We start from the raw sequence: 22,441 nt of genomic DNA on the forward strand, positions 1-22,441 counted from the left end.
CTCCTCAAGCCAGATTCAATAGGAATAAGGTTGACCCATTCCCTTTTGCCTTCCTATTCTTCCCCTCCATTGTAACCATTTTCCCTTGCCTCTTCTGTATGAGATAGTTGCCCCACTCTGTCTCTCCCCATGTCCTCCAATTATATCCCTCTCACCTCTTAATTTCACCATTTAAGTATCATCCCTTCCTGTTAAATTGGTCCCGTGCCCTCTATCTATGTATACCTGTAAACATATATACACACATTCACATATGTATTCATATGCCTGCATACCCTCATATAAAGACATATATATATATGTATATATATATATAATATATATTTCTAATCCCTTCAACTACTGAGAAAAGTTTCATAAGTTACAATTATTGTTTTTCCATGTAGGACTGTTAATAGTTCAACTTTGGCCAACTGGCTCAGCAAGCAAGAGCACCGGCCTCAGTGCCGGGACGACCCAGATCAAATCCGGGCCCAGACACCCAGCACCACACCCAGAAACAACAACCGGCTGTGCAACCCCGAGCAAGCCACTCAACCCCAATTGCTTAAAAAAAAATAGTTCAACTTTGATAAGTTCCTTATGATTTCTTTTCCCTGTTTACCTTCTCGTGCTTCTCTTGCTTCTTGTATCTGAATGTCAAATTTTCTATTCAGCTCTGGTTTTTTCAGCAAGAATGCTTGAAAGTCCTGTATTCCACTGAATGACCATGTTTTCCCCTGAAACAGGATACTCAGTTTTGCTGGGTAGGTGACTCTTGGTTTTAATCCCAGCTCCCTTGACCTCCGGAATATCACATTCCAGGCCCTTCGATCCCTCAGTGTAGAAGCTGCCAGATCCTGGGTTATCCTGATTGTGTTTCCACAATATTCAAATTGTTTCTTCCTGGCTGCTTGTAATATTCTCTCCTTAATCTGGGAATTCTGGAACCTGGCTATAATATTCCTAGGAGTTTTCTTTTTGGGATCTTTTTCAGGAGGTGATCGGTGGATTCTTTCAACCTCTGTTTTGCCCTCTCGTTCTAAAACATCAGGGCAGTTTTCTTTGAGAACTTCCTGGAGGATGCTTTCCAGGCTCTTACTTTGGTCATGGCTCTCAGGAAGTCCAATAATTTTTAAATTATCTCTCCTGGATCTATTTTCCAAGTCAGTGGTTTTTCCCATGAGATATTTCACATTGCCTTCTATTCTTTCATTTCTTTGGATCTGTTTAACAGCATCTTGATTTCTCATAAAGTCATTAGCTTCCATTTGCTCCAATCTAATTCTGAAGCAATGATTCTCCTCAGTGAGCTTTTGAGATTCTTTTTCCATCTGGCAAATTCGACTTTTTAAGGCATTCTTCTCCTCATTTTCTTTCTGAGCCTCCTTTGCCATTTGAGTCAGTCTTTTTTAAGGTATTATTTTCTTCAGTCAGGCTGTTGACTCTCATTTCATAATTTTCTTGCATTGTTCTCATTTCTCTTCCCAATTTTTCCTCCACTTCTCTTATCTGCTTCTTAAGGTCCTCTATGGCCTGTAACCAGCTTGTATTTTCCTTTGAAGCTTTTGGTGCAGGAGTTCTGACTTCACTGATTTCCTCCTGTTCCATGCCTTGCTCCTTCTTATCCCCAAAATAGGAGTATAATGTTGGAATCTTCTGTCTGCTTTGTTTCCTTTGCCTGCTCATTTTGCCACTCAATGATTTGACTTTTGGGCTTTGTGCCACAGTAGGACTCTGCCACCAGACAGGGGAGTTTTCGTCCCAAACGCTGTGGTTTTCTCAGCTGCTGGAGGTATTAGATGGGTGCCCTCTCTGAGGTCTCCACAGGCTCTGGCAAGCTGGACACACACCCCAGGACCTCCACCCTAGACTGCAATCCAGATCCAAGCAGGTTAAAGCAAGAGCGATGACCCCTCAGACTGGTGCTTGGTCCCCCTACACTCTGCAGGCCAGGAGCTGAAGCCGCCATGTGGCGCTGGCAGGCTGTGCCAGCATCTCGGTGGTTTCTCGCCCCGGGGGTAAAAGCCACTCACTCCCACTTACTGGGTCCCAAAGTCCAGAATGCACTGGCCTCTCACCTTGTCCTTCGCATCTATGTGTTGATAAATCTGGAAACGGCCACAGCTGCTGCTGATCTGGAGTCCCTCTGGCTGGCGGTTGGTCAGGCCTGCCCTGGGGCTAAAGCCTCAGCGTGGGGCTGGGCTCGGCTCCCAGAGCACTGCGCTGGCCAATTCCTGCCGGCCTGCCGGGCTCTTCTCAGAGGGAGGTTAGTTTCGCTGTGTCATTTTGTGGGTTCTGCAGCTCCAAAGTTTGTTTAGAGTCCCCTTTTTACATGGATTGGGGAGGGTGGAAGCAGGAGCTGCGGGAGGGTCGTGCTTCTACTCCGCCATCTTGGCTCCTCCCCCTAACTGCTGGTTTTAAGGCCTCTATTTCCCACTGTTGGTGTGCTCCTGAGCCATAACCACCAGTGTCACAGACCTCTCCTGAAGACCTTTTAAGGTGTATTATGCTGGAATAATGTCTCAGTCTTATCTTTGTTGACTCTGCTGTTACTAAAGTTTATTTGAAGTATTATTTTAAAGTTATTTAGAAGAGAATATTAGCAGAATTCCGCTGGATTGCTGCTTTTAATCTTCCATCTTAGTTCTGTTTCCAGAAGCTTTCTCTTTTTTATTTTATTTTTTTTTTAGTTTTCAACATTCACTTTTATAAAGTTTCTGAGTTCCAAATTTTTTCTGCTCCCTTCCCACACCTTCCCCAAGATACAGTGCAATCTGATGTAGGCAATACATGTACAATCTTATTAAGCATATTTCCACATTAGTCATGTTGTAAAAGAAGAATCAAAACAAAGAAAAACATGAGAAAGAAAAAAATAGAGAAAATTGTATGCTTCAATCTGCATTCAGACTCCATAGTTCTTTCTTTGGATGTGAATATTTTCCACCATGAATGTTTTGGGATTGTTTTAGATTATTGTATTGCTGAGAAGACCTCAGTCCATCAAAGTTGGTTCCAAAGTTTTCTTAACTTACCTAAGATTTTATTTTGAAACTTTTCCTTATTCTTATGATTTTCTCAATTTTTTCTAGAAAATTGTGCTAAGATTATTTGCCCCTATCTGTATAATGTCTTACTTTTTTGTGTATATGTTATACCCCTCCCTGATTTTATATCCTACTGGATATGAATTGAGTAATATTCCACACGAAGTATACATCCTTACATGGAATAGTCAGTTAATAAATGTTTGCTGAATTGGATTAAATTAATTAAAATTATGCTTTGTTTCTAGCATCTTAGTAAAATAGCTAGTTTCAATTCTCCTTTTTCACATGTCATATTCAATAAGCCACTGATCTTTTAAACTTTTGCTCAGCAACAAGGACAGACTGAATTTTGAAATAGGGAAAGTTCATTTTGGAGACTGAGATTGTCTTGAGGTTGAGCGTGGGGGGAGAAGTCTGTGATATGTGTATCTATCTACCTTGGGGTCAAGAAGAATTGTTCCATATGAAATATTGTGATGTTTTGCTTTTGTTTCACTCTGGCAAGAAACCTTTTGCCCTGTCATCAGCCCTAAAGCAATCACTGTCCTGGCACTTGAAAGTGGGGAATAGACAGAATTTGTGCCGAAGATACCTGTTGAAAGCTTTGCCGTTAAGCCAGGTTGAATAGAATTTCAGTAAAAGTCATAATGTCCTGAAGGGCACAGTGTATGAGATTGGGGACCATTATATCAGAGCTACAGGCTCTGGAATGAGATGGCTTTCATATATGCCCCTATATACTTAGTATTCCACCCAAACTTGACTGATTACTCATTGTTATCCATAATCACTTTTCCAATTTGGTGTTTTTGTTAAGAAATGAATGACAATGTGTCATATCCTTATAATATTTTAGAGTTTTCCACTTAGCCTTTTCAGGAAGCTAATGTCTGTGTATTCATATGTGTGTGTATGTGTATATACTATGTTTTTGATGTCCATATATACATATACACATATATATGCATTTATTATTTCTATTATTAGACAGTTTTAGACTACATACATCCTGTATATAATTAATCACATTTTTCCTGTAATATCCTCCTAGGTGATGCCATCATAGTACCATATCTACTGCTGATACAGCTGATGTGAATTTGTTTTATTTCAGTTTCAATGTTACTCAAGGTTAGTTACTTGGGAAGCTAGAAAAATCACCCTAGTTGTTTATAAAGTGCTGATGCTTGTGTTTATTTATGCTATACAGTATGGTTACATGTTTGGGACTTGCCCTACATGATCTTTAAAGGAACTGCAGAGTTTCAGTCCAGAGAAGTAATATAACATGTGTCCCAAAGTCACTTGGCATAAGATGTTCTCCTCATTGGTGGAGACCAATGCCTAATGTATGTGTGATGAATATAGCAGATTTGATGAGAGAGAGGGGAAGAATAATTTTGGTCTTTGTAAACTTAAAAATATCTTCAATGGAGCAACAGGACTTCTGCAGGGCCCTGTCTCCACCTCCTCCAATTCATGTAAAAGGTGACTCTGAAAAAACTTTGGAGCTACAGAACCCACAAAATGACTCAGAGAAGCTAACCTCCCTCTGAGAACAGCATGGCAGGCCATCAAGAAGTGGCCAGTGCAGTGCTCTGGGAGCCAAGCCCAGCCCTATGTGAGCCAGAGGTCTCAGCCCTAGGGTGGCCTGACCAGCTGCTGGCTGGATAGACTTTGTATCACCAGCAGCTGTGTTGGTTTTCAGAATTATCAACCCATAGATGCTAAGGACAAAGTGAGAGGTCAGTGCAGTGTGGACTTTAGGATCTGATAGTTTGGGAGTGTGGTTGGCCTTTATCCTCTGGAGGGAGAATCTGCTGAGGCACCATGGCCATGCAGCTGGTGCCACGTGTCAGGCTTCAGCTCCTGGCCTGCAGATTGTAGGGGGACCAAGCAACCAGTCTGAGGGGTAATTGCTCTTGCTTTAACCTGCTTGGATCTGGTTTGTGGTCTAGGGTGGAGGTCCTGGGGTGTGCAACCAGCTCTCCAGAGCATGTGGAGGCTTCAGATAGGGCACCCAACTAATACCTTTGGCAGCTGAGAAAACCCCAGCAATTGGAATGAAGCTCCCCTGTCTGGTAGCAGAGTCCTACTGTGGCAAAAAGCCCCAAAGTCAAGTAATTGTGTGGTAACATGAGCAAAAGAGGGAAGCAAAGCAAACAGAGCAACCCAACTCTATACTCCTATTTTGGGGACAAAAACGATCAAAGCATGGAACAGGAGGAAGATAGTGAAGTCAGAACTCCTGCACCAAAAGCTTCCAAGAAAAATACAAGCTGGTTATAGGCCATAGAGAAGCTTAAAGAGGATTTTGAAAATCAAATAAGAGAAGTGAAAGAAAAATGGGGAAGAGAAATGAGAACAATGCAAGAAAATTATGAAATGAGAGTCAACAACCTGACTGAAGAAAATAACACCTTAAAAAATAGACTAACTCAGATGGCAAAAGAGGCTCAAAAAGGCAATGAAGAGAAGAATGCTTTAAAAAGCCAAATTTGCCTAATGGAAAAAGAATCTCAAAAGCCCACTGAAGAGAATCATTCCTTCAGAATTAGATTGCAGCAAATGGAAGCTAGGGACATTATGAGAAATAAAGATACTATAAATCAGATCCAAAAGAATGAAAAAAATACAAAGCAATGTGAAATACCTCATTGTAAAAACCACTGAACTGGAAAACAGGTCCAGGAGAGATAATTTTAAAATTAATGGACTACCTGAAAGCCATGACAAAAAAAAAAAAAGAAAGAAAGAAAAGAACCTAGAAATCATCCTTCAAGAAATTCTCAAAGAAAATTGCCTTGATATTTTAGAATGAGAGGGCAAAATAGAGGTTGAAAAAATCTACCAATCACCTCTTTAAAAATATCCCAGAAGTGGGTCAGCCAGGTAGCACAGCGAGTAAGAGCACTGGCTCCAGTGTCGTGATGACCTGGGGATTAAATCTGGGCTCAGACACTTAGCACCACACCCAGAAATAACTGGCCATGTAACGTTGAGCAAGTTACTTAACCCCAATTGCTTAAAAAAAAAGATTCCATAAAGAAAACTAGAAATATTACAGCCAGGTTCCAGAATTCCCAGATCAATGAGGGAATATTACAAGCAGTCAGGAAGAAACAATTTGAGTAGTGTTGAAACACAATCAGGATAACACAGGATCTGGCAGCTTTTACACTGAGGAATTGAGGGACTTGGAATTTGATATTTCAAAGACCAAAGGAGCTGGGATTAAAACCAAGAGTCACCTACACAGCAAAACTGAGTATCATGTTTCAGGGGAAAATATGGTAATTCAGTGGAATAGAGGACTTTTAAGCATTATTGCTGAAAAAAACAGAGTTGAATAGAAAATTTGACATTCAGATGCGAGAAGCAAGAGAAGCATGAGAAGGTAAACAGGGAAAAGCAATCACAAGGAACTTCCCAAAATTGAACTATTTTACATCCCTACATGAAAAAATTATAATTGTAAATTATGAAACTTTTCTTGATATGAGAATAGTTGAAGGGAATTGAAATGTGTGTGTATACATACATACATATATATGTCTATATAGGAAGGTGTATGGGCATATGAATACATATATGAATGTGTGTATATACATGTACAAGTATACATAGGGGGCACAGGGCCAATTTAATAGGAAGGTATGATACTTAAAAGGTGAAATTAAGAGGTGAGAGATGAATGTAATGAGAGGAAATGGGTAGAGAGAGAATGGGGTATGCTATCTCATATAGAAGAGGAAAGGGAAAATCGTTACAATGGAGGGGAAGAACAGGAAGGCAGAAGGGAATGGGGTCAACCTTATTCTCATTGAATTTGGCTTAATGAGAGAACATATACACAAATAAGGTATCTCACCCTACAGGAGAGTATGGGAGAAGGGGGTGAGAAGGGGAATGATGGAGGGAAGGGCAGGTTGGGGGGAGAGGGAAGTTGGAAGCACCCACTTTTGAAAAAGGGACAGGATCAAGTAGAGAATAGAATTAGCGGGAGGTGGGATGGGAGGGAGGGAAATATAGTCAGTCTTTTACAATATATCCACTATGGGAATATTTTGCAGAGCTACACATGTACAACCTATATTGATTTCTTATCTTCCCAGTAAGGGTGGCTGAAAAGGGAGGAAGGGAATGAATCTGGAATTCAAAGCTTTACAATCAAATGTTTAAATACATACATACATACATATATACATACACACATGCACATACACATATGCATATGTGTATATGTACATATATGTATATACATGCATATATTTGCTATTATTAATATTATTTTACATGTAACTGGGAAATAAGATATACAGGCACTGGGGCATAGAGATCCACCATGCCCTGCTGGAAAGTCAGAGAGGTTATGAGAGAAGATATGAGAACAGATTGAAGGAGGGGATATCCAGTGGGATTGCTATTTTGGGGTGGTGGGTAGGGGGGGAAATGGGGAGAAAATTTGTAACTCAAAATCTTATAGAAATGAATGATGTAAACTAGAAGTTAATAAAGAATTTGATAAAAAACTAAATAAATTTTAAAAAATATATCTTCAATCCATCCAGTTTCTTTCATCTCTAAAGTCCACGTGGGAGCTTCTGCTTTTTAACTTCAATAGAAAATGGATGATGCCCCCTCCTTCTGCTTCAAGTTACTATAGGGAGACTAAGACTGTGGGAAGAAATCAACATGAGGAAAGCTAGGAATCGCCATCATGTCTGTATTCCAAGCTTCTTGCAATAGAGACTTTGGAGAATATCTCCTTGAGTGAGACCTGGACTTCTCTCTCTCTCACTCGGCTGAGTTAAGTAACCTTGCCCCTAATGAGAGATCTAATTCATACTATTTTACTTTATATATACTCACAAATGTATACTTTTCTCTGATTTAATATTTATTGTTGACTTAGGCAAATTGAGGTTTCTCTGATACTTGCTCTCTGTGTTTATTGTGGAACTGGAATTTGGTGGTAAACAAATCAAGTCTTGGATATCCTTTTCCCATTAAAGAACAGTGAAGATAAGTTTAACCTGGAACTGAAAATTATAACTCCTAGACTAATAGTATTAAAGGTAGCAGATTATCTATCTATCTATCTATCTATCTATCTATCTATCTATCTATCTATCTGTCTGTCTGTCTGTCTGTCTGTCTGTCTGTCTGTCTGTCTGTCTGTCTATCTCTCTCTCTATCATTTATCTATCTGTCTCTCTATCTCTGTCTATCTGTCTATCTATCTATCTACCTACCTATAGATATAGACCTTTCTATCTGTCTATCTAATTCCAACTGAGTGCCCCCTCTTTCTTAGGAGAGTATAATCAGCTTCTGATTTATTCTCATCCCTCTCTTGGCAACAATGAAGTCTCCCTTGGAGAAATCTTAGAGAAGAAGGAACTAGATGTATTTATTCTGTATCCCTTTGAGACACACAACAACTCCATGCTACATGTAGGAAACAGCCTTACTATATCTGTATATGGCTTATTTGTTCATATGTGTTTGCTTGTTGTCTGAGATTGCATGTTCCTTGAGTGTAGGAACTGTCTTTTACTTCCTTTTCTACCCCCAGGACCGGAAGACTTTCTTTCATGATAGGTGTACTTATACTTTATAGATATCCTAGGCTTCATCTCTGAGACCATGACTAGATAAGACTGCTATATTGACTTTGATGCATATTGGAGAGCCCCAGAATTAATAGTCACACATGAAGTGAAAGAGCTGGGATGAAAATCTAAGTTTTCAGATTCTGAGTCCTAACACTCTTTTGTCCTACTATGCTGATTTTCCCATGCTGTATAATTGCTTAACATGTTGTCTTCCTGAGGTTATATTTATATTAAAAGGAGATTGCTGGACACAATGAGATGAATCCTTATATTGGTTGAAGAGTTCAGGCACATGGCAGGTTAGTGGTTGAAAAAGTTTGGGATAAGAGATTTTCAGGGCTATCCCACAAATCCTTTCCTCTAAGCATCTTCCTTCCTATGCAAAAAATAAAAAAAAAAATCATGCATGCTCTCTGCTGCCAACATGTCTGGGGAATGTACAGGCAGGCTGCAAAATGTCGGGAGAGGCGAGCGCACGGTGTTTAACAAATAACACAACAAAGACATCTGTCACCATGCCTCACCTTCTGTTCCTTGGAGGTTTCAGCCAGCCCCACTGCCTGCTCACTGCCTTTTCTCTTCTTCTCTGCTCATTCCCTCTAATTACTAGTGCTGTTCTCTCTCCCATTAGAAAATGAAAGAAGTACTTGTTTTTGGCAAGCAAATGCACACGGTTGTCTGGAGGAAAAAAATAAAAATAAGAACCTCTGTTGCACACAGCATATAATATGTGACAGAAAGACCATGAGGTTTGGAGATAGAACAATAGGGTTAAACTCCAAATACTAATTCATATTTTTATAGTAATTAAAGGATTACAAAGTACTCTTCTAACAAGAACTCTGTGAGGAAGAAAGAAAAACATTATTTTGTTTTCATAGCTGAAAAACTCAATAGAGGTTAAATGACTTGTTTAGGAACACACAATGAACAGAACCAGGAATGTATTTCACTTCTTCATGCCCCAGTTTTCTCATGGGTTAAATGATAGTAGCAATTACAACTTAATCCACAGTATTATTTTGAGGAAAATAATTTGTATATTGCAAAACTCTATATTCATGTAAGTTATTACCAGTATAATTATAGAATTTACAGAGACTTATGTTATGTGGAAATTGGACAAAATATAGCTATGTTTTATTTATTTTTTATTATCCAACAAATTTTGCTATATTATTTTCTGTTTTTGAAAATCTACTTAGTATTTTTCCCCAGTTATATGTATATGTATATATATATATATAAACAATTTTTAACATTCATTTTCAAACGTTGAATTCCAAATTCTCTCCCTTACTGCTTCTGTAACCCCATTGAGAAGGCAAGCAATTTGATATAGGTTATACCTGTGTAGTGATGCAAAACACTTCCATGATAATAATGTTGTGACAGAGAACATAAATCAAAAGGGGAAATAAAAAACTCAAGAAAAATAAAGTTTAAAAAAATGCTTTGATCTATATTGAGACACCATCAGTTCTTTCTCTGGGGATAGATAGAATTTTTCATCATAATTCCTTCAGAATTGTCTTGGATCATTGTATTGCTAAGAATAGCTACGTCATTCACAGCTGATCATCATTCAATATTGCTGTTTCTGTATACACCGCACATTTCATTTTGTATCAGCCCTTGTAATTTTTTCCAGGTTTTTTCTGAGAGCATCCTGCTCATCTTTTCTTGTAGCACAGTAGTATTTCATCATCATAGTATTCAAAAATTTGTTCAGCAAGTTTGTTGTTTTTTTTTTTTTTATCTCTTTTGGGATACAGACCTAGTAGTGGTATCACCAGGTCAAAGGGTATGCATGGTTTCATGGCCCTTTTCTCGTAGTTCCAAAGTGTACTACAGAATGGTTGAATTATTTCATAATTCCACCAAAAGGGTATTAATGTCTCATTTTTGCAACATCCCCTTCACCATTTGTCATTTTCCTTTTCTGTTGTAATAGTAAATTTAATAGGTATGAGGTAATACCTCAGAATTGTTTTAGTTTGCATTTCTCCAATCAATAATGAGTTAAAGCATTTTTCCATATGGCTATAAATAGCTTTGAGTACTTCATCTGTTCCTGTCTTTTGATCATTTATTAATTGGGAAATGGCTCTTAATTTTATAAATTTTACTCACTTCTCTATACGTTTGAGAAATAAGGCCTTTATCAGAGAAACTCTCTCCAATTTTTTTTCTTCACATTTACTTTTGCTAGCTGTATTTTCCTCCATTTGATTCTCCTTGGCTTATTTTATTCTCTCACCTTTCACCCTGTCCCTCCTCAAAAGTGTTTTGCTTCTGACTACACACTCCCCCAATCTGCCCTACCTTCTATCACTCCCTCCCTTCTCTTATCCCCTTCCCCTCCTACTTTCCTGTGTGGTAAGATAGATTTATATATCCAACTCAGTGTGTGTGTGTTATTCCCTCTTTGAATTAAATTTGATGAAAGTATGGTTCACTCAATCTCCCACACTAACCCCATATATATATACTCCTTCTCTCTGCCCTAACACTGAGAAGGTCTCATGAGTTACAAGTATCATCTTCACATGTAGGAAGGTAAACAGTGTAACCTTATTATGTCCCTTATCTTTTGCATTTCCTGTTTACCTCTTGATGCTTCATTTGGATCTTGTATTTGAAAGTCAAATTTTTTATTCAGCTCTGGTCTTTTCATCAAGGATGATAGTTCATTGAACATCCATTTTTCCCTCAGAAGGAGTATACTTAGTTTTGCTATATAGGTAATTCTTTGCTGTAATCCTAGATCCTTTGCCCTCTAGAATATCATATTCCAAGCCCTCTGATTCTTTAATGTAGAAACTGCTAATTCTTATGTTATCCTGACTGTTGCTTCATAATACTTGAATTGCTTCTTTATGGCTTCTTGCAATATTTTCTCCTTCACCTAGGATCTCCGGAATTTAGGTATAATATTCATAAGAGTTTTCATTTTGGGATCGTTTTTCAGAGGTGATTTATGGATTTTTTTATTTCTATTTTACCTTCTGATTCTAGAATATCAGGGTATTTTTCCTTGATAAATTCTTGGAAGACAATGCCTAGACTCTTTTTTTTTTTTATCATGATTTTCAGGTAGTCTAATGATTTTAAAATTCTCTCTCCTGGACCTATTTTCTAGGTCAGTTGTTTTTCCAATGGGATATTTTACATTGCCATTTTTTTATTCTTTTCTGTTTTGTTTCTTATGGTTTTCTTTGATTTCTCATAGTAAGTAGTTTCTATTTGCTTCAATTTTATTTTTAAGGAATTATTTTCCTTAATGAACTTTTGTACCTCCTTTTCCATTTGACCATGTCTATTTTTTAGGGAGTTTTTTTCTTCAGCAAATTTTTGTTGCTCTTTTTCCATTTGGCCAATTTTTATTTTCAAGGCATACTCCTTATTGACTTTTTGAACTATTTTTCCATTTGGCCTAGTCTGCTTTTTAAGATGCTATTTTCCTCAGTATCTTTTGTGTCTCCTTTACTAAGTGGTTGACTCATTTCTATTTATTATTTTATTGCATCGCTTTTGTTTCTTTTCCCAATTTTTCTTCCACCTCTCTTACTTGATTTTCAAAATCTTTTTGACCTCTTCCATGGCCCAGGATCAATTAATATTTTTCTTGGAGGATTTGGATGTAAGGGCTTTGACGTTGTTATATTCTTCTGATTGTGCATTTTGATCTTCCCTATCACCATAGCAACTTTCTATGGTTAGATTTTTTTCTTGTTGTTTCCTCATTTTCCTAGCCTGTTACTTGACTTTTAACTCTTTGTTAAAGTAGGGATATGCTTCCAGAGTGGAGGGTCCACTGTTCAAAGCTTCAGTGGTTTTGTGCAGCTGTTTTCAGATATTTCTAGGGTCCTATAAATTTTCAGTTTTTCTAAGGTTGTATGATTCAAGGAGAGAGCTATTTTTACTACTCTCCTGGCTCGTGCTCTGGTGTGTGAGTGACCACAATCACTCTTTTCTTCCATGGAACTATGTGGAGGGTCTCTACTCCACTGTGGCTGCAAGCCCTTGTATCCTAGTGCTTATATATGTCCTGGACCTGTGACATAGGACTAAACCAACATCCAGTATCAGCAAAGCAATAGAGTCCTGTCTCAGTGCTAGCAAAGAGACACTTGTCATCTCCTGTCCAATTGTTCAACTCCCTTACCACCTGGGGCTAAACTCTGGAAGCAGCTGCTACTGCTGCTGATTCAGTGGCTCCCAAACCCTAGTCCTAGTTTGTTGGAGGTGAATGTATTGACATGACCTTCTCTTAACTGTGTTCCTCTCTCATCCAGGTTCAACGGATCTTTTGGGTTGCGCTTCTAAGTTTTGTTTGGCATCTGTAGGCTGAAAAGTGTGGAAACCTGCCACTACTATCACTGATTCAGTCACCCATAGGCCTGCTCCTGGTTGGCTGGGGCCCAGTCTGCACTGGTGTGGCCTGTGCTGGACTGTGTTCCTCTTTCACCTTGGTACAACAGATCTCTCCTGTTGACCTTCCAAGTTTTCTTGGGATGGAAAATTTTTTCACTCCATCTTTTTGGGGGTCCTAGTACTCTAGAATTTGTTTAGAGTGAATATTTAAAGGGATTTGCAGGGTTTGGGGAGAGAGCTCAATTGAGTCTCTGGCTTTTCTCCATCTTGGCTACACTTCCCAATATAGCTAAGTTTTAGAGGAAGAGGAAGAGGAGAAGATCTAGAGCCTGGATGCTTACATAATATTTTGATCTTGTTTCTGATGTAGTTGGATTTGGAGTTGCATTTTCTAATAAATATTCCCCCTTTAGTCCCCAGGGAATTTTGAAATGTTGGATAGAAAATCCTGTGTGTGTATGGGGAAGAGGGAGGCGGAGCCAAGATGGCAGAGTATAAACAGGATCTCTGTTTAGCTCTAGCTCCCACCACCTCCAATACGTGTAAAAAAAATGACTTGAAACAAATTTTAGAGTCATATAACCCACAAAGTAACAGAGAGAAACAAATCTCCCAACAAACACAGCCTGGCAGGCCAACAGGAAGGGACTATTGGACAAGACTAGGAACTGATCACAGTCTCTCAGGAGCCATGTTGTTCTGGCCCCAGGGTGGCCCCAACCAGTGGAGGCCAGAGCAGACTTCAGAAGAGTGAACCACCAACAGCTGTGGCTGTTTTCAGACTTCTCAATCCACAACACCAAAAAGAAATTAAAAGATCAGTTGGGAACTCTGTTGGAAAAGGGGGGATGGAAAAGCACAGTCTGGCCCCTGCCCCTGGGGCAGGATGTGGCAGAGGTGCACTGCTGCTGCCGCATGGCTGCTTCCAGAACTCCAGGACTGCAGATCATAGGGGGATAAGCAACTATTCAGAGAGTAATCACTCTTGCTTTAACCTGCTTGGATCTGGATCGTGGTCTTGGTTGGTGGTCCTAGAAGGTGTGGCCAGTGTACCAAAGCTTGTGGGGGCAGCAGGAAGGGTGCCCTCCTAATAGCTCTGGCAGCTGCTCTGTCCCCCAGTGATTTGGGACATAGGTCTCTGAAATTTGGAAACAGAGTTCTACTGTGGCAAAAGCTCAAAAGTCAAGTAATTGGCTGGCAATATGAGCAAGCAGAGGAAGCACAAACAGACCATAGAATCCTTTTCTGGGGACAAAAAGGATCAAAGCATGGAATGGGAGTGTATTATTAATGGAATCCGAAGATCTTCCATGCCCATGTATTGACAAGTAAGCAGGTACTTAAAACCTTGTTTCAATTTAACACCTTGTTTAAGCTATTTAATTAACACAGAAGTAGTTAACACCTTGGGAGGTAGTTGCTGATATAATAGGAAGGGGCAGAACAGGGAAGAGATATACAGTATATAAGGAAGAACACAAGCTGGACAGACAGAATTTTCCTGGGATAAACATTGTGGAGGCAAGGCATCTGTTGCTGGACTGAAGACTGAACTGAGAACTGAGAATTACTGAAAAGAGGAATGAGAATTGAGAACTGAGGCATTTTCTTGGAGCAAGCCATGTGGAGGCTGGATAAAGTGATTTTGATTTTGAGAACAGATCTTATGGTACTGAGGATTTCTGAGGGCCAGCCAGAGATGCTGAGGCTGCTGAGGATTTCCAAAAGGCCAGCTTAAACTGCTGATGAGCTTGAGCTGCCAAAGACTGAGGAAGAATGAATGTGGTGTGAGTACTTTGTTCAAATGTTGTTGTGACTTTGTTAATGTATTTTAATGTCCTTGTGGCTTTGTTAAGCCTTGTCTTCCCAGGAAAAGAGACTGTAAAGGATTTGAGATGCACTGGACACTGTGAGCACCAATGTGGACCCAGAACTGCACAGAAAGATGGACAAGGAGCTGGGAGCTGTGTCTGCCTTTGAACTCAGGTATCAGTTTGTTGGATTCGGGCAGGAGCTGGGACCATGGAAGAGGAACCATGGCAGCTGAAAGTCTGCCTCAAGTCAAGATGAAAACATCTATCAATGGATACTAAGTAGTGACTGATTAAATGGTAACTTGCTTAAGACTGAGGGGCGGATGGCCTGTGTATTTTCCCTATTCCTTAAAAGGGCACTTAGTAGTCATTGATGACATAGTAGTCACTGATGATTGAATAGTGACTGATGACTAAATAGTGACTGATATGTAACTCACTGTACCCCATGAGTAGAGGAGTTTGACCTTTTGTACTTCATGTCCCTTAAGGAGGCTAGTCTCCTTAAGGATGATTGAATGATCGAGTTACTAAATGAGTTATAAAATGATTGTACTTTTGTTCAAAACTATGTGACCTCTTTGGTGAAAACTATGTGGCTATTTTAGTGATAAGGTGTTGAGTTGTGTCGTGGTGAATGCTGTACCTTGATTTTCTGTGGATGTTTTGCTCTGATTTGTTATTGAATAAATAGAGTTTGCTATACTATGTAATCAGAACCTTGAAAGCTGTTCACAGCAGCCATCCTATAGAAAGCAGCTCATGCATGGATTTACAAGGAGGAAGACAACAAAGTCAGAACTCCTGCATCAAAAGCTGCCAAGAAAAATATGCATTTGTTACATGCCATGGAGGAGCTCTAGAAAAATTTTGAAAATCAAGTAAGAGAAGTGGAGGAAAAATTCGGAAGAGAAAAGTGAATGATGAAAATCATGAAAAGCATGTCCACAGCCTGCTAAAGGAGACCCCAAAATAATGAAGAAAACAATGCCTTAAAAATAGACTAACCCAAGTGACAAAAAAGGCCCCAAAACCCAATGAGGAATGCTGTAACAAGCCAAATTTGCCAAATGGAAAAGGAATTTCAAAAACTCACTGAAGAGAATAATTCCTTCAGAATTAGATTGGAGAAAATGGAAGCTAATGAATTTTTGATAAATCAAAATACTATTAAACAGATCCAAACAAATGAAAAAAAAATAGAAAGGAATGTGAAATATTTAATTTGAAAAGCCACTGACCTGGAAAATAGATTAAGGAGAGATAATTTAAAAATTATTGGACTACCTGAAAGTCATAATCAAAAAAAGAGCCTAGACAACATTTTCAAGAAATTATCAAACAAAATTGCCCTGATATTATAGAACCAGAAGACAAAATAGAAATTGAAAGAATTTACCAATTACTTCTTGAAAAAGATCCTCAAAAGAAAGCTCCTAGGAATATTATAACCAAATTCCAGAGTTCCCAGGTCAAGGGGAAAATACTGCAAGCAGTCAGGAAGAAACAATTTGAGTATTGTGGAAATATAATCAGGATAACACAAGACCTAGCTGCCTCTACATTAAGGGATCAAAGGTCTTGGAATATGATATTTTGGAGGTCAAAGGAGCTACAATTAAAACCAAGAATCACCTACCAAGCAAAACTGAGTACATTGTTTCAGTGGAAAAAAATGGTCATTCAATGAAATAGAGGATTTTCAAGCATTCTTAATGAGATAACCAGAGCTGAACAGAAAATTTGTCTTTCAAATACAAGAAGCAAGAGAAGCTTCAGAAGGTAAACAGGAAAAAGAAATCATAAAGAACTTATTAAAGTTGAACTATTTACATTCCTACATGGAAAAAATAATGGTAGCTCATAAGACTTTTTCTCAGCATGAGGTTAGTTGAAAGGAGTATGTATGTATACATATATATATATATGTATGTATAATGTATAGGAGGGTGTATGTGTGTATAAATATATGTCAGTGTGTACATATGTATGTACATGAACACATAGACAAATGCCACAGGAAGAGTTGAATATGAAGGCATGATATCTAAAAATATAAAATTAAGAGGTGAGAGAGGTATATATTGGGAGAAGGAGAAAGGGAGAGATAGATTAGGTTAAATTTTCTCATATAAAAGAGGCAAACTAAAACTGTCCCAATGGAGGGGAAGAGCAGGGAGGTAAAAGAGAATGGGTCAACCTTACTCTCTTTGAATTTGGCTTAAAGAGGGAATAACATACAAACTTAATTGGGTATCTCACCCTACAGGAAAAAACGGGGCAGGGGAATAAGAGGGGGGATGATAGAGAGGAGGGCTGATTGGGGGACAGGGTAGTTAGAAGCAAACACTTTTGAAAAGGGACAGTGTCAAAGGAGAAAATAGAATAAGTGGGGGGTGGGATAGGATGGAGGGAATTATATTTAGTCTTTTGAAATATAATTACTATGGAAATGTTTTGTGTAACAACACACGTACAACCTATAGTGATTTGCTTATCTTCCCAGTGGGGGTGAGTGAGAAAGGAAGAAGGGTAAAAATTTGGAAATCAACTTTTTAAAAACTAATGTTTAAAAAATTGCTTTTTAGATGCAACTGGGAAATAAGATATACTGGCACTGGGGTATAGAAATACATCTTGCCCTACTAGAAAGTTGGGGAGGTTTGAGGGATGCTATAAGAGAGATCGGATTGGTGGAATTCAGTAGACTTGCTATTTTGGGGTGGGCGTAGGGGAAAGACAGGGAGAAAAATTTATAACTCAAAATCTTGTGGAAATGAATGTTGAAAACTGAAAATAAATTGGAAAAAAGCCTGTGGTTTAAAGGAATGATACAGAGTACATAGATCATTGTAAGTAAACATCATATCAATGTTTAATATTTAGAGATTTTGTGTCTATTTTGCCACTCCTCGCATACAACTCTCTAGATCCAAGGAGAAAGATTGGTTAGATACTATTGATGTTAAAATATCTGAATATTGATATATCCTATTTTTTGGAATGGTTATAAGGTCACCACATGGGGCCTCTGGTCCCATTTCTGCTGCCAACTAATCTCTCTGAAAAGCCCCTCCCCTTTCTAAGTCTCCATCTCCTTCAAATGAAGGTACTTAGAGTATCCCTTTTTATCACAACTTTAAGGTTCTCATATCCTCTGGTTATTGTAACCTCTGTACTAGGCATATGGCTACCAAAGTATACAGGAAGAGGAGGAGGTAAACAGGCACCTGCTTTTGTCCTGTACACTCAGCGGAGGAGGAAGTATTGAAATGGTTCAGATTTATCCCCTCATTCCATTCATGGGAAGGGACTAGCTGGTACTTGTCATGCCTTGGAAAGCAAGAAAGCTGCCAGTCATTATTAATGTCAGTTTTGTCTCCCTTTCCCTTCCCTAGAAATGATATTTCAGAAATCATCCTGCTATATACTTTATCCATTTTAGAGGCAGATTTCATGACTAGGGCATAGGGGGAGAAAAGGTAAATTGACAAGCTATTTTGAAACCATATCAAGGTCAGATATGCTAGTAAGAGTATGCATTTATTTTTTCAAATATAAGAGGCTATCCTTTATCTCCATTCCTTTCCCCATCCATCATTATAAGTGAAAAATATTCTCTTCATATATGAAACATTCTGTGGCAAGACATTTCTTTTCCAAATTATTTTATTATAATTTAGTTTTAATCAACAATTTTTTATATTTATTTTATTTTTATTTTTCCATTTTTGAAATGCTATTTTAACTTCTGATTTACATCACTCATTTCTGCCAGATTTGGAGTTACAAATTTTCTCGCCGTTTTTCCCCTACCCACCGCCCCAAAATAGCAGTCCCACAGGATATCCCCTCCTCCAATCTGCTCTCTCCCATATTTTCTCCCATACCCCTTTCGACTTTTCCAGTAGGACATGGTGGATCTATATGCCCCAGTGCATGTATATCTTATTTCCCAATTAAAGGTAAAATAGTATTAATAATAAAATATATGTATATATACACATTAGATTTTAAAATTTTGAATTAAAGATTCATTCCCTTCCTTCCTTGTCACCCACCCTTACTGGGAAGATAAGCAGTTCAGTATAGGTTGCACATGTGTAGCTAATGCAAAACAACAACATAGTAGACATGTTGTAGAAGACTGACTATATTTCCCTCCCTCCTATCCCATCTCCCACTCATTCTATTCTTTACTTTGATCCTGTCACTGTTCAAAAGTGGATGCTTCCAACTTCCCTCCCCCCAGCCTGCCCTCCCTTCCATCATACCCCTCTGATCCACTTCCCCCCCTACTCTCCTGTAGGGTAACATACCCTATTTATTTTGTATTTCATTCCCTCCCCGAGCCAAATTCAATGAGAATAAGGTTGACCCATTCCCTTTTGTCTTCCTATTCTTCCCCTCCATTGTAAATATTTTCCCTTTCCTCTTCTTTATAAGTTTGCCCCATTCTGTCTCTCCCCATCTCTTCTCATTATAATCATCTCTCCCCTCTTAATTTCACCTTTTAAGTATCATCCCTTCCTGTTAAATTGGTCCTGTGCCATCTATCTATCTATGTATACCTGTAAACATACATACACACATTCACATATGTATTCATATGCCCATTTACCTTCACATATAGACACACACGTATACACACACACACATACACACACACACACATATATATATATATTTCTATTCCCTTCAACAATTTTCATACTGACAAAAGTTTCATAAGTTACAATTATTGTTTTTCCATGAAGGAATGGTAGTAGTTCAACTTTGATAAGTTTCTTATGATTTCTTTTCCCTGTTTGACTTCTCATGCTTCTCTTGCTTCTTGTATCAGAATGTCAAATTTTCTCTTCAACTCAGCTTTTTTCATCACGAGTGCTTGAAAGTCCTCTATTCCACTGAATGACCATATTTCCCCCTGAAACAGCTCCTTTGACCTCCGGAATATCATATTCCAAGCCCTTCGATCCCTCAGTGTAGAAGCTGCCAGATCCTGGATTATCCTGATTGTGTTTCCACAATATTCAAATTGTTTCTTTCTGGCTGCTCGTCATATTCTCTCCTTAATCTGAGAATTCTGGAACCTGGCTATAATATTCCTAGGAGTTTTCTTTTTGGGATCTTTTTTAGGAGGTGATCAGTGGATTCTTTCAACCTCTATTTTGCCCTCTGATTTTGAAACATCAGGGCAGTTTTCTTTGAGAACTTCCTGGAGGATGATTTCTAGGTTCTTACTTTGATCATGGCTTTCAGGTAGTCCAATAATTTTTAAATTATCTCTCCTGGATCTATTTTCCAGGTCAGTGGTTTTTCCCATGAGATATTTCACATTGCCTTCTATTCTTTCATTTGTTTGGATGTGTTTAACTGCATCTTGATTTCTCATAAAATCATTAGCTTCCATTTGCTCCAATCTAATTCTGAAGCAATAATTCTCCTCAGTGAGCTTTTGAGATTCTTTCTCCATCTGGCAAATTTAGCTTTTTAAGGCACTCTTCTCCTCATTGCCTTTTTGAGCCTCTTTTGTCAATTGAGTTAGTCTATTTTATAAGCTGTTATTTTTCTCAGGCAGGCTGTTGACTCTCATTTTGTAATTTTTTGCCATCGTTCTCATTTCTCTTCCCAATTTTTCCTCCACTTCTCTTATTTGCTTCTTAAGGTCCTCTGTGGCCTGTAACCAGCTCGTATTTTCCTTTAAAGCTTTTGGGCAGGAGTTCTGATTTTACTGTCTTTCTCCTATTCCATGCTTTGCTCCTTTTTGTCCCCACAATAGGAGGTTAATGTTGGAATCTTCTGTCTGCTTTGTTTCTTTTGCCTGGTCATGTCGCCCCTCAGTCACTTAACTTTTTTGCCACAGTAGGACTCTGCCACCAGACAGGGGAACTTTCATCCCAAACGCTGGGGTTTTCTTAGCTGCCAGAGGTATTAGATGGGTGACCTCTGTGAGGCCTCCACAGGTTCTGGCAGGCTGGACACATGCCCAGGACCTCTACCCTAGACTGCAATCCAGATATAAGCAGGTTAAAGCAAGAGTGATTACCTCTCAGACTGGTTGCTTGGTGCCCCTACATGCTCCAGGCCAGAAGCTGAAGCTTCCACTTGGGGCTGGCTGGCAGTGCCAGTGACTCAGTGACTACTTGCCCCTGGGGAAAAAGCTACGTACTTCCCCTTCCTGATTGCCAAAGTCCATATTGCACTTACCTCTCACTTTGTCCTTAGCATCTATGTGTTGAAAGTTCAGGATTTGGCCACAGCTGCTGCTGATCTGTAGTCCCTCCAGCCGGTGACTGGTCAGGCCCTCCCTGTGGCTAAAACCTCCACTCATGGAAACTTGGCTCGGCTCCCAGAGCACTGGACTGGCCGATTCCTGCCAGCCTGCTGGGCTGTCCTTAGTGGGAGGTTAGCTTCTCTGTTTCATTTTGTGGGTTCTGTAGCTCCAAATTTTGTTCAGAGTCCCCTTTTTACATTGATTGGAAAAGGTGGTAGCCAGAGCTAGTCTGAGGTCATGCTTCTACTCTGACATCTTGACTCTACCCTGCAGCAAAACACATTTAAAATAAAAACAAACACAAAGTAAAATGTTCACAAAAATTCAAAATTGTCTACAATTTGGTTAAAACTGTGTATATTAACTTTACCCAAAAAATGTTCCATTTGCTTCCCTTTCTTTTAATAACACCTGTTTCTTCTCTATTTTTCCCAGTTTATTTCTGCTGCCATTCATGTTCATTTCACAGGGTTTTACTCAGTATGCAATATTATTGTCCTAGATCAGTTTTCTTTGTTCTGTGCTAGTTTGACATGGGCTGCTCAGTGTCCAGCACTAAGCATGATGGGAGATATGTATAACAAATGACCAGACCATGTGGGTAGTTCAAGGAAGAAGTATGAATTCAGTTTGTTGATTCTTAGAACAAGTTTTTTAAAGATCAAGGAGACAAAAAAGACTCAAGTATTCTTATCATTATCTCAGTCTGTCATATTCTGGAATTAGCATAGAAACAAGGCTTTTGTTATCTAGGCACCAAAAAGGCTTAGGAAATGTTATTCAACTCCTTTCATATGCAGTCATATTACAAAGGATGCACTGGAGTGCAGGCTTCAAGGCCAAAGCCATGGTCATCGAGGACATCTGCATAGGAATCGACCACCCATGAGTCAATCTGAATCAAATATTTTGGCTCTCAACGCTGGTTCATATATATCCCCATTTTTTTTGTATTCTTCATATTTGCCATTTCCTAAGGAGCAATAATATCCCATTGCATTTATAAAACATTATTTGTTCAGTCTTTGCAAGGTCCTTTTGTATATAAGCTATTTTGACATTTCTACTAATAGGAATAAAGCCACTATCAATATTTTGATGCAGGAAGGTTTATTTTTTATTTTTTTCTTCCCAAGGTATAGTTCCAGTAATGAAATAATTCAGTCAAAGGGAATAGACAATTGTGTTGCTCTGCATGTATATTTTGAAACTATTTTTAAATATATATATATATATATATACACATGTATATATACATACACACACAAAAGTCGAGTAAATTGTAGAGATTAATTTCTTTAAAAGGAAACAAAACTTCCTGCT

The 22,441-nt window shown here is 38.7% G+C and overlaps 1 long non-coding RNA gene across 1 annotated transcript in view; it reads right to left on the reverse strand.

Moving 5' to 3' along the window:
- Window positions 1-21,139, reverse strand: part of LOC138150516 (uncharacterized) — a 48,991-nt gene extending 27,852 nt beyond the window's left edge. Inside the window, exons 1-2 of the long non-coding RNA XR_011165579.1 lie at window positions 21,052-21,139; window positions 9,175-9,328 (exon numbers count right to left, since the gene is read on the reverse strand). This is a non-coding gene — a long non-coding RNA (uncharacterized lncRNA). The remainder of the gene's footprint in view (window positions 1-9,174; window positions 9,329-21,051) is intronic.
- Between the last annotated feature and the right edge of the window lie 1,302 nt (window positions 21,140-22,441).

This window comes from Petaurus breviceps, unplaced genomic scaffold (genome assembly GCF_028583685.1).
Source record: "Petaurus breviceps papuanus isolate PSGF00001 unplaced genomic scaffold, PetGlider_PUasm1.0 90879, whole genome shotgun sequence".
Classification (NCBI taxonomy): Eukaryota; Metazoa; Chordata; class Mammalia; order Diprotodontia; family Petauridae; genus Petaurus; species Petaurus breviceps.